This window comes from Euwallacea similis, chromosome 1, assembly GCF_039881205.1.
Source record: "Euwallacea similis isolate ESF13 chromosome 1, ESF131.1, whole genome shotgun sequence".
NCBI classification, from domain to species: domain Eukaryota; kingdom Metazoa; phylum Arthropoda; class Insecta; order Coleoptera; family Curculionidae; genus Euwallacea; species Euwallacea similis.
The window spans coordinates 7,093,655-7,108,213 of record NC_089609.1 but is presented as its reverse complement, the minus strand read 5'-3'; the positions used below and the strand labels follow the sequence as shown (position 1 = coordinate 7,108,213).

The 14,559-nt window shown below is 37.6% G+C and overlaps 1 protein-coding gene across 2 annotated transcripts in view; it reads right to left on the bottom strand.

Moving 5' to 3' along the window:
* The window catches only part of LOC136412049 (protein-L-histidine N-pros-methyltransferase), a 210,724-nt gene that overhangs the window by 184,821 nt on the left and 11,344 nt on the right, over positions 1 to 14,559 (bottom strand). The gene's annotated exons all lie outside the window — the stretch shown is intronic.

Here is a 14,559-nt window from a genome sequence, read left to right as displayed (position 1 = left end):
TTGCACTATCGGGAATAATAAGCCTTATCATGTTTTTAAAAACAGATGTAAAACTACCATACACTCATAGAGTGTAACCACTGACTTGAGTGGTAAAAATTGTATTTTTCCCAGTTTCGCTGAGTAAACTATTAATAAAAGAGTTTCAATCGACATGCTTGCCTTATCGAAGCTCTTCTAACGCAACCAAGTGTAGAGAACGACACCGAACGGCGCAGCATTTAAGCCCGTTCATTAGTTTTCCCGTATAAAGCATCAACGGATGGGCAATTGCCACCTGCGCTTCTTTGCCGCGAAACCGCAAAAATCGTGAAATACTGCGCAACGACGTTAAGGACCATCCACACTAGAAAAAGACGGCTGTTATATAGGCGAGTTAGAGCGTGGCTCTAGCCTTAAGAGTCGTACCTGCCCAATCTAAGCGTGGATCTACATATTACAGAGTGTGCGCCCCAATTAGCGTCCGCGCTCCGTGATTTATTCGATGGTACCGGGAGACATTGCGGCGGCCAGATGCCCTTTTGTGGACAGCACTGTGGTCGGGGGGCAGCGTCGACCTCTTAATGACCGTTTCTACCACCGCGACCAGTTTATGAGATATTAAGCTGCGTTTTTGCGTCATTCCAAGAGCAATATTGTTCGTGAGACGACGAAAAAGAGGGGTTTTTACCACGTAAAACTGCTTGAGCATGTCTGATGACTTAATCGTATCGTCTTCATTACGACCGATCAGGGGGGAAAAAGCGTCCTCGTGGGCAATCAGGGGGAAACGTGTGGTTTTCTCTGTGAATGATATTTAATTGATTGTACGTATACAAAAGGGAAGCCTTTCTCCCGTGATCGAAGATCGAATAACCGTTCAATCTCCGAATGTGGTGTCAGATATGAATATTTCCAGTCTCGACAACGTATTAAGTGGTTTTTAATCTTGGCGCGTGGGTAGGCAGTTTTATTATTATATGTAAATGCTATGGGTTTTTTACATTTGAATAAATCGATTACGGAAATCAAATTATAATGTAAATCCATTAAGCAAATTAAATCGGAATCGGCCAACCCCATTTTTCAATGCGGATAACGCTACGTTTCATTATCACAGTCGGAAGTTTGAGGCCCAGTTGAATCTCATGGTTTAAGATTGGGTGGAACTTCTTAGGGTTGGATTGACATATAGTTTGATATCCACGTATTTCTCATAGATACCAATGCATAGATCGACATATGTATATCAAATTAATACGACTCAGACTTAATTGTCACGTTATTCAATTTTCAAGTATCAAAATTTCGCAGTCTTGATAAGCATTCCTTACTTTAACTACCTTCACTAAATTGATCCAATGATGTTTTTTAAAGTTTCAAAATATATATACAGGGTGGCCAAATGTTGATTGCTCTGATTGGGAACTCCTTTTTTCTGAATAGGATGTAGAGAAAAACTGGTAAATGTATGTATAGATTTCGTATCGTGCTATTTTTGAAAGTCTAATCAGGTACGGACCGTTTCTGGATTCTTGCCAACTTTGAAAAATGCCTTTAATTCTGTTATTTAGTAGAATATGAAAATATAATCCATTTTGCATAATACAACGTTCCATAAAATTCCAAAACTTTCAATAACGCTGTGGACATGAGTTCCTATAATTTTTTAGTAACGAAACTAGATAATAACGAAAAGACAAAATTTCTTCAATTGGGAAGAACCTATATATACAAACTTCACTTGAGAAGCTGAGAATTTATGAAACATATAGGACTAAGGTACGCCACTGGAACTAGGTGAAATAGCGTTGGCATATATCTGTTAGGTACTAACGTATAAAAATTCAATATCGCAGTTCAGGGAAATTACGATTAAACCCTTATTGCCAACATAAAAATGGGACCGAATTTCGGATAAAAATTGCCATTCCAGTTCAGGAACGGGTTTGTTGCGTCCACTTTAGCTTTTAATCTGGAATAGTCAGCTCTCAGAAGATGATTCAGCGAGAAAAACAGGAAAATGCCTCGAACTCGGCGCACGTTTCCCCAATCAAACCCGAAAATCCAGGTCGACAACGCCTCTCGGTTTCCTAATTAAGAGCGTTCATTAGCGCGCGTCCATCCCCGCCCCGACGCTCCTTTGTTTCACTAGCCGGACCAATAGCGCGGCCGCTTTCCCGGATTTTCCCAAGAAAATTAATTGTGCGGCAAACGGAGCAGAAAATTACGGGGCCGGCCGATGATTTATCGAAAACGTGAGCTTTTTCGTTTTGTTTGGATTAGATTGTGTTTTTTCCTTTCCCCGCGTCTCCCTTTGCTCTGGAAATACATCTGGAAAGTATTTTGAGCTAGAAAATCGGCGACAATTAGAGCCGCCCTGAAAGGGTTTGGATCGAGGGCGCAGGCGTCTCTTCCTGCCTTTTAATTAGCGAGGGCGGACCTAATTAATCAGGGAGAGAGTAATTTCCAAGCTGCGTGCGCCCTTTTCCTGGGCATGCTCTTAATTAAGGACACGTTCATTAGCGCTCCGACGATCGACGCCTTCGACCTTCTTTTGTTTCGTTCTAGAAGACCAATCAGAGGACGTTCTCTCGCCATTGGTGGTGCTAATTGCAATTTTTTTCCGATTTCATCAGCGCCAACAAAAAATGGCATGAAGCTCAATAAATTCCAATTTGCCCCGAAAATTATTCCCATCATTTTTCCGGCCCTGGAGTATGATTTATAAGTCGCGGAGTCGGTCGATTTACGAAATAAATTGGAATATGAAGGGTAATTTGAAATGTACGATTGTGTCCATGTCAGAAACGATCGTGGCGTTTCTGACATGGGCGACGTCTCCGACGGACGTGACACCTTGCGGTCGACGATTCATTTTTGCCCGGGTTTGAAACAACCGCTGACGCTCACGAACACGTTTTTGTGCTAATTTTGGGTCCTGCCCTTAAAAACCTGATCAAGGAAACCTAAATAGACCCTTTTAGTGATCCCAAACTCCATCAAATCAAAGCAAACTACATAGCTTTACTACGTTGATACGTTGATAGGGTTATTCAGATTTGCTATTCACAATTTCGAAATCTTGGAAACCGCAAGAGCTACGAAGACGATTTAATTGTAGCTTTTAATATTTAGAAAATTCCGAAATATTCGAGAAAAATCGATATTTGACTGATATTGAAAAACTAATTAAACACAAATAGCCATCACTTCTTTATTTGCACTTGCAAACTATCGGTCCACCATTGTTCAATCTGTAATTTATAAAAAACCTAATTATAAAACGAAATCTACTGGATATGCGGTACTATTTTTTATTTTTACTTTGTTAGAGATTCGTTAGTACGTTCCGCCACTGAACATATATTTATTACAGAAATTTCGGCCAGCCGCGACACTTTGATCTGGTCGGATTTGCGTTGAAAAGCGACGCAATAGAACCCGAAAAAATCACATGTATTCACAATTTCATCACTTATTTTCAACCTTCTTGTTTTCTCTGCTTGCAGCTGAGGCGAGAGGCGAGAGGTAGAAGCCGTCCAGTTATTAAGACGTATTCGGAAGTTCAACTAAGTAACTTTTCTATGACAGATATATGTTGGGTGGTTCCAAAGCTAAGAAACTACACTTGAGGAAGTGAAGAAAGTATCACCTCCCGTACTTGCAAATAATTACTCCTTTACTAGGAAAATGACTGATACAGTTTCAAGATAAACAAGTTTTCTATTCGACAAAATAGCGTACATTCGTAACTTTCTTGATTGAGGACTCATGAAATTTCTAATATGAGGCAGTGTGCCAACATATATAATAGTAGATTTTTGATAAACCAAGAGCCTTTTCTATGGTAGAAATATCAATTTCAATGCATACTAGATGCATTATTAGAAAACCTAATTCACATATTGGAAGCTTGGTTCATTTAGAGTTTATGAAATTTCTTATCTGATGCAGAGTTTTAATCTATATTTTCGAGATTTTCGGTGAAACTGAAGAATTTCCTACTATAGAAGAGTCAATTTCAAGTTAGGATATTTAAAGAAATAAATTGTATATAAATTTCCAATTTGAGGTCAACTTATAGTGAGTTATTTTTTTATTTCGACCACAACTGACAAATCGTCTACTGCCAGAAGAGTCGACCTCGAGGTAATAAAGTAACGATATTCGACAAAATAAACCACGTACTCAAAGCTTTCTTGGTTAAGGACAAATGAAGTTTTCAATTTGAGGAAAATTTTTGATATTTTTAGATCTTACAATTAGTTCAGATTAATTCAGGATATTAGGTAGTTCAGTTTCTTGAAATTTTTTAGATCTTAGTCAAAAATGAACAATTATCTATTTTCGAAAAGTCTTTTCAATTTTTAACGCATCTAATTCCAAATGATGGAAAACTTTATACATGTGCTAGATACGTTAGACATCAGTTGTATAGCATGGATACAATTTTTTGGTATAATTTCCAAAAAGAATTTAAAGTTTTTGTGAGCTCAGGCTAATTATCCTTGTCACATTATAAGGTTTCTGGGAACCCATAGGTGACATTAAATTGTGCCAACTTTCAAAGGGAAAACTATAAGTTTTGATTTTTGGTATTCCTAACCCTCTTTCTACGAGGTCACTACATTGAGGTCATTTACATGCTTAACAAATCATTCAGATAAACAAATTAAACGCATATCGTCGAAGTGAATAATTTAGTAAAATACGAGCTGGTTCTAATTAATGGTCGGACTAAACTACCGACCAAAACCATAAGGCCCTATTCAGGAAAAAATAATTAGTGGCTGCCACAAAGGATGCTTTTAAATGTCAAATTAAAACTACCGGTTAGAGCAAACCATCGGTTAATTATTTATTAGCTCCTACCGTATAATTATAGAGCATGTGAACCCTTTCTGCGTCTGTTTGTACGAATTAATTTGTTTTGTTCTTCGGGGGCCACGCCCCGTTCCTCCCGTATACGAGGGTTACTTTCGCTTTGGGTACTTCCACTCCCAGACCATTAAAAAGTAAATATGGAAAGAAAAGACTGAGGCTCTTTTACATATTACATTGTCCCTCTCACTCTCCGTTTCCCGGCTTTAATTATGTCGAATAAAGTTTATTTAACATAACAAAAAGGTATAATCGTAAAATTCAAACAAGGTGTGTGTGGCCCACACCTGAAGTGATGTTCTTGACTCTTTTTAATGCCTCATTCTGTTGTTGTTGAGATATGACGATTTGAGACAGAGGCGGCGGAACCTCAGCAATACTAGCAACCCATTTCATTAAAGAGACACTCATCCAATTGGATAACCCCTTGAAGTGATGTTTGGTAACTAAAAACATTAATAAAAAAATTTTTTTAAGGGCTGACTCAGGGACTAAAACAAATTAGGTAGAAGTAGAAGTGGGCACGCCACTGGCAGTTGATGATTGTGATTGGATTAATTCCTAGCCCGCAGTTAAGAGCGAGATGAAGAAGAGCACCAGCGGGGTGTAGACAGAAGGTGGTACCCAATACATTCGCTTGTCTACTTTAGAGTCGGATATGTTCGAGCTTCAAATTAATAAGCACCGGTGCATGTGCGGCGATTTTCGAAGCGATTGCACAGCCGAAGAAAAAACTGATTAAATCAATAAGTATCGCAACATTAATTATTTGTAATAATAACTGAAAAATCCGATTATTTATTACAATGCGGTGCCCCAGTTGGGTAAGATCGAACTATTCAATTTCTTGACAATGCATGGAATTATTTAATTATTTTAAGTATTTTTGTTTTGCATCGGTTTTCGTTACGTTGCCACACTTTTCTTGGAGAAAAACCGCAGCAGCGCTATGGACGCAGCTTCAAAGTGGTTGGTTAAAAAAGAAGAGTAAAAGTCCATCAGAAGCTATTAAAAAGGAATTTCACGGGGCCGTTTTGTTTGTGCCTCCCCTGATAATTAAAGGCCTATTTAGGTGCATGATATGAGTTTTTAATAAAACAGGTAGCCGATACTCTATACACGCTTTTTTTCGTTGTGTTTCATCGGGCAGACATTGGATCTGGAGAAGTTGTGAGAACGAGGGTTTTGCGTGGTAATTAAATGATTTATAGGACGAGTCATTAATGAACGTTCTGGGATGTTAACTATAGAACTTGCAGACGGCTGGACAAAGGCTGTATAAGAAGCGTATTAGGACCTTGAAGGTAGGCCTTTTTCTGATGTTTCAGACCTCAAAAATTCCAATATATAAAACTGACCCGTGTCCCAGTTTGAGTCGCCTAGATATTTGCTCTACACTCGCAAAGAATATATACCGAAATCAAGTAAATATGTCAAATTTACTAAAACTCATCCGGTTATCGGATTTGGGGTCTCAGCTATTGTAACTTGACTCAAGAGCTTGAAACCCTCATAAATATAACACAAAAATAAAGGCAGATTCATTCTTTCTATAAAAGCCTGCTTCCGTCTCTGAGTGATGAGGTTTTGACTTAAAACTTAAAAAATTTTTGAGTTGATGCTTTCATTCTTTCCAGCTGTTGGACATTTTGAAAGAATACTTAAATTTTCCTTAAAATTCCCAATTTAGTGATTTAATGACAACAATCGTTTTCAACTACTGCGTAGTGCTTTACTAAATTAGTTTACTGTGAAAATGTTGAGTCAAAGTGGCACAATGTGCCGAACGTATCCGATGGAATGAAGATCTAAAACTCCTAAAATATATTAATCGGATCCCTTAGTGTTCCATTTAGACATTAATGAAATACTGCTTTTCTTTACATATGTATGTCATTTTGACTTTAGGTTTTATTAGTATGAGATTTCATCCATAGGTCGTTTTGAAGTAACTAGAAATGACGAGAAGGCTTTTTCAGGACTACCTGGGTTCACTTCAAACAAACTAATTACAATATTTTTAAGATTGATTTTTACCAGGTCAAGTCAAATTAAGAGATTAAAATATCAGCTACAATCATAGCCTGTCAGGACAGACATTTTTGTATAATCCTATTGTCGTTATACGTTTTGATCTCTAACCTGTGATGAGTTGACTCACAGCTTCAAAAATGTTGAACATTTTTCAGTATATTGTCTAATGATATGTGAACGAACGTAATACCTAATCACTGAGGAATATAAAAAGTATTTGGTTGACACCTAATCCAAAGGGGAACGAAAATTATTTCAAGTGACTTAAAGCCTTAAATGAATCCCAGATATTTCAGTTAATAATACAGAAACTTTTTAGTTAAGTACTATTTCTTTTCATTGAAAAAGGTCTTTGACGATGATTTGGATGAACAATACCGAAACTTGTTAAATCTTAGTCCAGCCCTGGGCCTTAGCAAAACCAACGTCCACTAATGACTATCACATTCTTTCTTAATTACAAAGCCGAAGCCCCATCCTTTACACCGTGTATAATTAATACGAGGATTAAAAAAGGACTAATTAAGAATTTGTAAGGATTTCGGCCGCTTTTGTGGTACTGACCACTCGGACATATTTATTGCCCCAGAAATAACGTTGTGTGGGTTTATTTTCATTCCGATTGTCCGTTGTTAATAATTATTATTTGGGAGATGTTTTTTTAATTAGAAATAAAAATGCTGTATCAGTTAAAAGGACGAAATAATCCGTCGTTAATTTTTATTCGGGCAAGCAAGACTGATTACCGGAATTATTTTTAATTAACGACCCCACAGGACCGGTGGACTTATCTTGATTTTTACAAATGACACTACATAATTGCATGCAAATTAAGGTTCGAGTGCGTTCCAGTATGCCCTATAAAGTCTGTTGATTTATTCCGGAGAAATAAACCTTCAGTACTCACTCACATTCAGCCTCAACTTGAAAAATTATTTAAAAAAACAGTTTAAACTAGCGATTTAAAAAATAGAGCAAAAGGACAACAATCACAGACACAGCTCCAACGAGCTCCACACATTTACAAATGGGTCATAAATAATTAATAAAACAAAATCTAAATAAATAAATCTTTAAAAAAAGTACGGCGTTATAATGTCTCATTAAAAGGCACAAAGTGAAATAATTGTCTGTATAGGTCCGATTTGCATTTTAAATTTAGATCTCAGACAGATATTTAAATAAAGACGATTTATTTGCCGGAATCTAGATCAATACCGCGTTCGTGTCATTGGGACTGAGTGGATTTATGGAAATTTTAAGGCTTCATGAGATAAATCACGGCCTTATTTTCGTGTAGTTAGACACTCGTTTCGCGTAAGCTAAGGGACTTCGATCAGGCAAACAGGTTGAACTAAACTGGATTATAAAGGAATTTAGTCCATAATTTCCTCAACTTTTTGATGAAAGTTGCTGCTGACGGCTGTAAATCGTAGTTTCCGACATATAAGCATTGACCTAAGGCTTCAACATTATTTATATACCCAAGCATTGGCTAATCATAGGGATATGGAAACTCAAAATGGCTTTTTGATGTAACAAAATTTCAATCTATGTATTCTTTGTAAATTGTTCTCCAGTGTAATCCTATTGACTAAAGGCTTCAAAATTGATTTGTGTTTCAAGAATAGCTCAAACATCAAGAATAGTTTAAAATACGATCAGAGGAAGTATATGAGTTCAATATTCAAAAATCTCCGTTTTTCGTGGGTTTGCTTCTCGACTATTCCTGCGTGACTCATTTCTTCAAAATTATCGGAACTCTCTGAATTATGTGATTTACCCCTTACTAAAACTCTAGCTAGTTTAAGTGCATTGTATGAGTTAAGAAACCCAGTGACTCAAGGCTTCAACGACATTCCATGTCTTTACATCATTTGTTTCAGTTTAAAAAGAAAGAAGAGCAATGCCCCAGAGGGACTGATTACGCAAAACGTTACACCAACGGTTCCCGATCTAATTCGAAGAATAATTGATAATTACATCAGTTTTTACCGGCAACACCATATTATTATAGTTTAGCACGATTGCTCTAATATCTCGGAAAAAACTGCTCATCAGTTAATGACCTGTGGCATAACCGAGCGTCTTGGTCTCTACGGTAGCAATGGTCAATGGACGTCGAATACCTTCGAGCATATGGTCGCAGCGTACTTTTGTAATTATTGGGCATGCCACCGTATTATCTGTTTAATGCGTTTATGATTGCCACGGTAAAAACCGTACAAATGCCTCTTCCTGTCGGCCAATTGTCATACCGTCATCGGTTTCTTTTGTAATTTGTCCTCGTGTGTGTTTGACCTGCTGCGCGATTTGGACACTTTTTTGGTTGCAAGAGCACAAACCTGAACTGACGTATATCTTTAGGCCAGTTGCGCCCTAATGAACGAGAATCTTTTCCTTATTAAACGAGAAAAAAAATGATTGCCTTCCGAGATAAATGTATTTAACTTAAGGCTTCAGTCAACGCGATTTCAAACTGGCAAGATTAGGAACGTTTAAGTATGACATCTAATCGGCAAACAGAAGAGGTCCACACTATCAATATGGACGACGAGCGAAAATCCGCTGTCAAAATTTTAACACCGGCCAAAAGGCCGAGATTCCGAAGTGTCCCATCTTGGTCTCGGGCAAAAAAGAGGGCCGCATTCTCGACAGAAGCCACCGGAGGGCGCAAAAAGCTGCAATGCCGGTAATATATCAAACCAATTAATACGCATTATTTATTGTTATTAAGAGGGACTGCCGAACTATGCTCTACCAAGGTTGGTACCGCTTTTTTGCGTCAACGAAAAAGCGGTACCGAGTTAATGCTCGAGCTCGGTGACGCTTCGGGAGGCTTTTGTTTGTTTGCATTTCGCGTCGATTAAAATTAAAAAGATATACCGCCTTCCCAGGCAAAAAAAAATCTTTCAAAGGAGAGAGCCTAAAATAACCGATTTGGATTCGAATTCCATAGTTGGTACGGATATAGACTTCTATCTTTAAAAAGTAGGCTTCGATAATACATCTGTTAATAAAGCCTTAGTACAATGGCGCACTAACGACAGATATTTTACACATACATCATGGAAATGGATACTCAGAAATTCACTTATAGAAACGATTATTCTCTTTCAAATGGAAAATAAAACTGTAGCAATCTGAGAAATCTTGAAGCCTTCAGAGAAATAGCTGCAGCTTCTAATCTAGCTGATATACCACTTTGCAATCTCACCAAAACATATATGAAGCAATGTAAAAATAGGTCTCAAATTAATATCACAAAAATTTGGTACAGTTGAAGCTTTAAGCTAATTGAGTGGTTTGCCAGGTAAAAACAGACACTACTTGAAACCAATGTGTAGCACAAATCGGGTAACAGCTAGTCGGCTATTTGAAGCTCAAGTAACAATTTAGAAACATCATGATATAATCTGTAATTTTCATTCAAAAATATATTTTTTATCATTTAAATTCTCATTTTTCGGGAAAAATTAACTGAGTAGAATTAAAGTTATAGCTACTAGTTAGAAGTATTTATCAATGATATTTAGAGTAAAATGAAAACACATAGGCTAAAAATCTTATCAGAATTAATATTTTATACCCGGATATTACTATCTACTTCAGACAATATCATTTTAGTTGCAAAAATTGTTAGTTAAGTTCTAGGTGGGCAACACGACGACTTATAGAATATTTGAAGACGAAATTCAAATCGCAGTAACTTAGAAACGGCTGCGATTTTCACATAAAATATAACAAATGCAATGGAAATTGTCGATTCATTTTATGGCAAAATTCATTAATACACTGTGAAAAGAAAAAGGAAACGTTGAAAAAACTATTAAAACTGCTAATTTGCCACGAAAACTGATTAACATCAAGCGCCCAACGAGATGCGTACAACCAGCCTCAAACATGTTAAATCATCGGTCGTTAAAGGTTACATTCCAGCTACAGCAATTGAGAGTGGACAAGATATCGAAAAGTACAGTTTTGACTTCAAAAATTACGCAAGTTTATGCATGTTGTCTCCTCCACAAATTGTGAAAAAATCTTCATCCGGTGAAGACTTGAACGGAGGAATAATCATCAACCACCTTCTTTTTCGACCTTGCAGCCAATGCCCCGAGTTTTTCCCTGGGCTTCGAGCTTTGAAAGGTGAAAATTAAAGCAGAGAAAAACTGGGAATTCCAATCAAAATATTTCAAAAGACCACATTACAATGGGGTCTCACACTAATAGCTTGTTCTTTTGATACCTTAACGCGTCCAACTCGCTACTGTATTACACTGTTGCTTGATCGACGAGATGATTACATCTCTATTTTGATTACTGCGTACATGCCTTTCTTTCAGTTTATTTCACAGAGATTATTAAGCTAGATGACTACGACGTTCCGAGGCCGTTTTTACGTCGACTCGTCTCTGAAACAATGACACGTTTCAGGTAGATTTCAGGCCCTGAATATTTTTTGAAGAACAGTAGGAAATTTGCAAATAAACGGCGGCCGTTTTTTATCCCAATTAAATGCGTCCAGGTGGACGAAACGGCCTTATAAGCAGACGCGCCGTCTCCTGTCAATCACTCTCAATCACACACGTCAACAGGTCCGGACGGTGGACCGGCCACCAATCCAATCTGCATTATTTACCTGGAGCGCATCTATACAGGGAGACTCTTATCTCCTGCAACGAGACTACTTTACATAGATGCTTCTGAGCTTTAATACTTAAAGGGGACACCCAGTACATTTGAAATTAATGCAGGCATTCCTGGCGATTTTTTATCGAATGCTGAAGGAAGGTTTTCGCATAAAAGATTTTCGAAGCCGATATTATGCAGCAAAAGATCGAACCAAGGCAACCAATCACACGTGAGCTCTTCCGAGAAAAATCAATCAAAATAACAATTAAAAAGCCGGCCTTACTTAATTACCAACCCATAAATAACCCGTTTAAGTGCGGTTTTAACACCGAAACTAAATGTCACGCTTGTTTTGTGTTGTTTTTTTTTCTTTAGTACTGCTTTCGTTTCTTTATTTTACATCTTCCTCGGTATTGGTTCCGAATTAAACACTAGGACGTTGAATGAACCGTCAGTAAAAGTCCCATCGGTGAATTACGGGCTTTCATGGTCGAAAAGCTACAGAAAAATAATGGGAACCCAAAGAATATATATATTATACTGTTTTACGCTAAGATAGCCATATTGCATGAGGATGTAGTTTCGAATGTGACTTCCAAGGCGGAGTGCCAAATAATCCGAAAACGATGCGGACAATCTATTTGAATTGAACATTCTATTTTTTTTCTGCTTAAAGGTTAAAATGGAATTAAAAAAAAGACTAACTGTTACTTGGGATTGAACTTACGAACGTTCGGTCGTTCGAGAAACGTTCATTTCAACAGATTTACACGTTTTCGTAGCAAAACGATATCGTAGTATAGCGGCCGTAATATGGCGTCAATAATACTTTCATACTAAAACTACATTCTTATGGACCTTCCTTTTACAACATTTTCGAAATCGCAAAAATTGGGTACAAATATGACCCCGTGTCTTATATACCAAGAGATACTGCAAAACCGTTTCTGCAGAATCATCGAGCACATCACCGACGATATTACAGAGACGATTAATTTGAGCTATTTTATTAAAGCATTTGCTCCACGGGTTCCCGAGATACCGAGGTTACAATTTAAAAATAGGCAAAAAGGAGATAACATGCGAAAATATTCTAAATAATTAGGTCTTTATGGAGATTTGTTTAGGTTAGCCAAAAATGACCTTATCCAAGAACAAAGGGTGAACGCAATAAACCTGAGCTAGCAGTTGAAATCTTCTGCACCCAAAAAGGACATTGTTTCAAATAAACAGCGACCCTCGTCTTACATCAGTGTTCTGTTGATTCAAAATAACAATCAATAAATCTTCCATTGAAGAAAGTTAGCAGAGATTAAGAAATCAAAGTTAGTAGTTTAGGGTATTCCTATAAAGACGATCGGCTTAACAAGGGTGACTCTTCTAATACTTCCAAATTCTCGTCAATACTTACAGTATAAACCCAATTGCATTGTCTGAGCGTACTCTTTATGGAATGGTGCTTAAACAGGCGAAAAAGTTAATCGAATCGCTGCCAGAATTAAACTCGAATAATATCCTCCTCGCCTCACTCTTTGATACAGACCAGCACAATAATAACAACGCCGGAGCGTATTCCGATTAAAAAACCGGAGTAATTTTATAATAATTACTACTGGGTGTTCACGCGGCTACTAATAATAAATTTTTTCACCAGGGCTTAATGATGGCCGGCGCGGAGGACGTGAATAAGTAAAAAAAACGTAATTATATAATTAGTTATGCTCAAAATGACAGTCAGGTAGAAATTAGAGACTAACGAACAGACTCAGCTTTTTATTCTTTAATGACAAAAGATCGGGGCGGCCGCTTCCACGAAACTTTAATCTCGGCTCGCAAACCGAAAAATAATCGTTAATTAATAAATTATTGTCACTGCAATAAAATATTACATGGCCCCGAGGACCGGAGGATGACTGGCGAGGTGCGAAAAACAACCATATTTCTTGGCAGTCATTACGGCTAATGATGGCCATATAAAATTTACTAATTAAGGCGCGAAACGCACCGTCACGTTCGGGATAAAAGGGTCTTACGACACCCTAATTCGTTTCACTCCCCTTGAGAGAAAGATTACAATCAATCATAAAGTCCCCGGGAACTAGCCTGAAGAATGAAGAAGCCCTCTAACCTACCGATTGAGTCGGTCGTACCAGAGTACTCGCCCAATAAGTGAAACGGGCGTTGATGGGCACCAACTTAATCTGGTTACGGGCTATTTGTACTGCATCCGAAGCAACTAAGCAATTAGCGGACTCACTGCTTGATTTATTTTACGCCTACGTGTGAACAGGACTGCAAATTAGTTACGGCCTAAGATAAACGCGCGTAAATATCATGAGATATATGGAATTGCTTTTAGAGTGAAAAAAACTTCCCGACGGAAATAAGAAAACGAATAGTCTGCTTGCCTTTGTTTGGCTGCAGCTGAATCCTGCTGATTTATTTCCAGCTTTTTGGACATGAAACTAATCCAGCCGCCCTCCAACCACAGTAAATCGCATTTGATACATCCCTGGAAGTGTTTATTGCAGATATTGTCCCAAATCACCAAATTTTAAACCTGCCGCCCTTTTCTTAAAATGGTCGCCCTTTAATTTTGACACAGATATTGGTCCATTTGTTCCCTTAAAACTCGCTCTGGAGCCCTCCGACCACCTTAGTCCATATATAATTATTTTCAAAAACGTCGCCTAATCACATTGTGAATAGATGAGTCCTAGAGAAATAAACTTCATCCAGCCACTCTCATATAATGGTAAATTGCGCCCGATACACCCGAGAGATTTTATAGCAGATATTGATTAAAATTTAAAAACAACAGTCCTTTTCTTACACCGTCGCCCTAAGAAAGCCTTTTAATGACTGTAATAATAAGATTAAATTTTCTATCAAATTTCCGAAAAAACTAAGAAAAGAAGCTTCGCGCTATCGAAAATAACATGAAATTTTTTTAGATATGCACCATATCCATTGAGGATCAGAACTCATCTCCAAAGAAACAAAGAGTTAATAAAACTGAAGACCAATCAT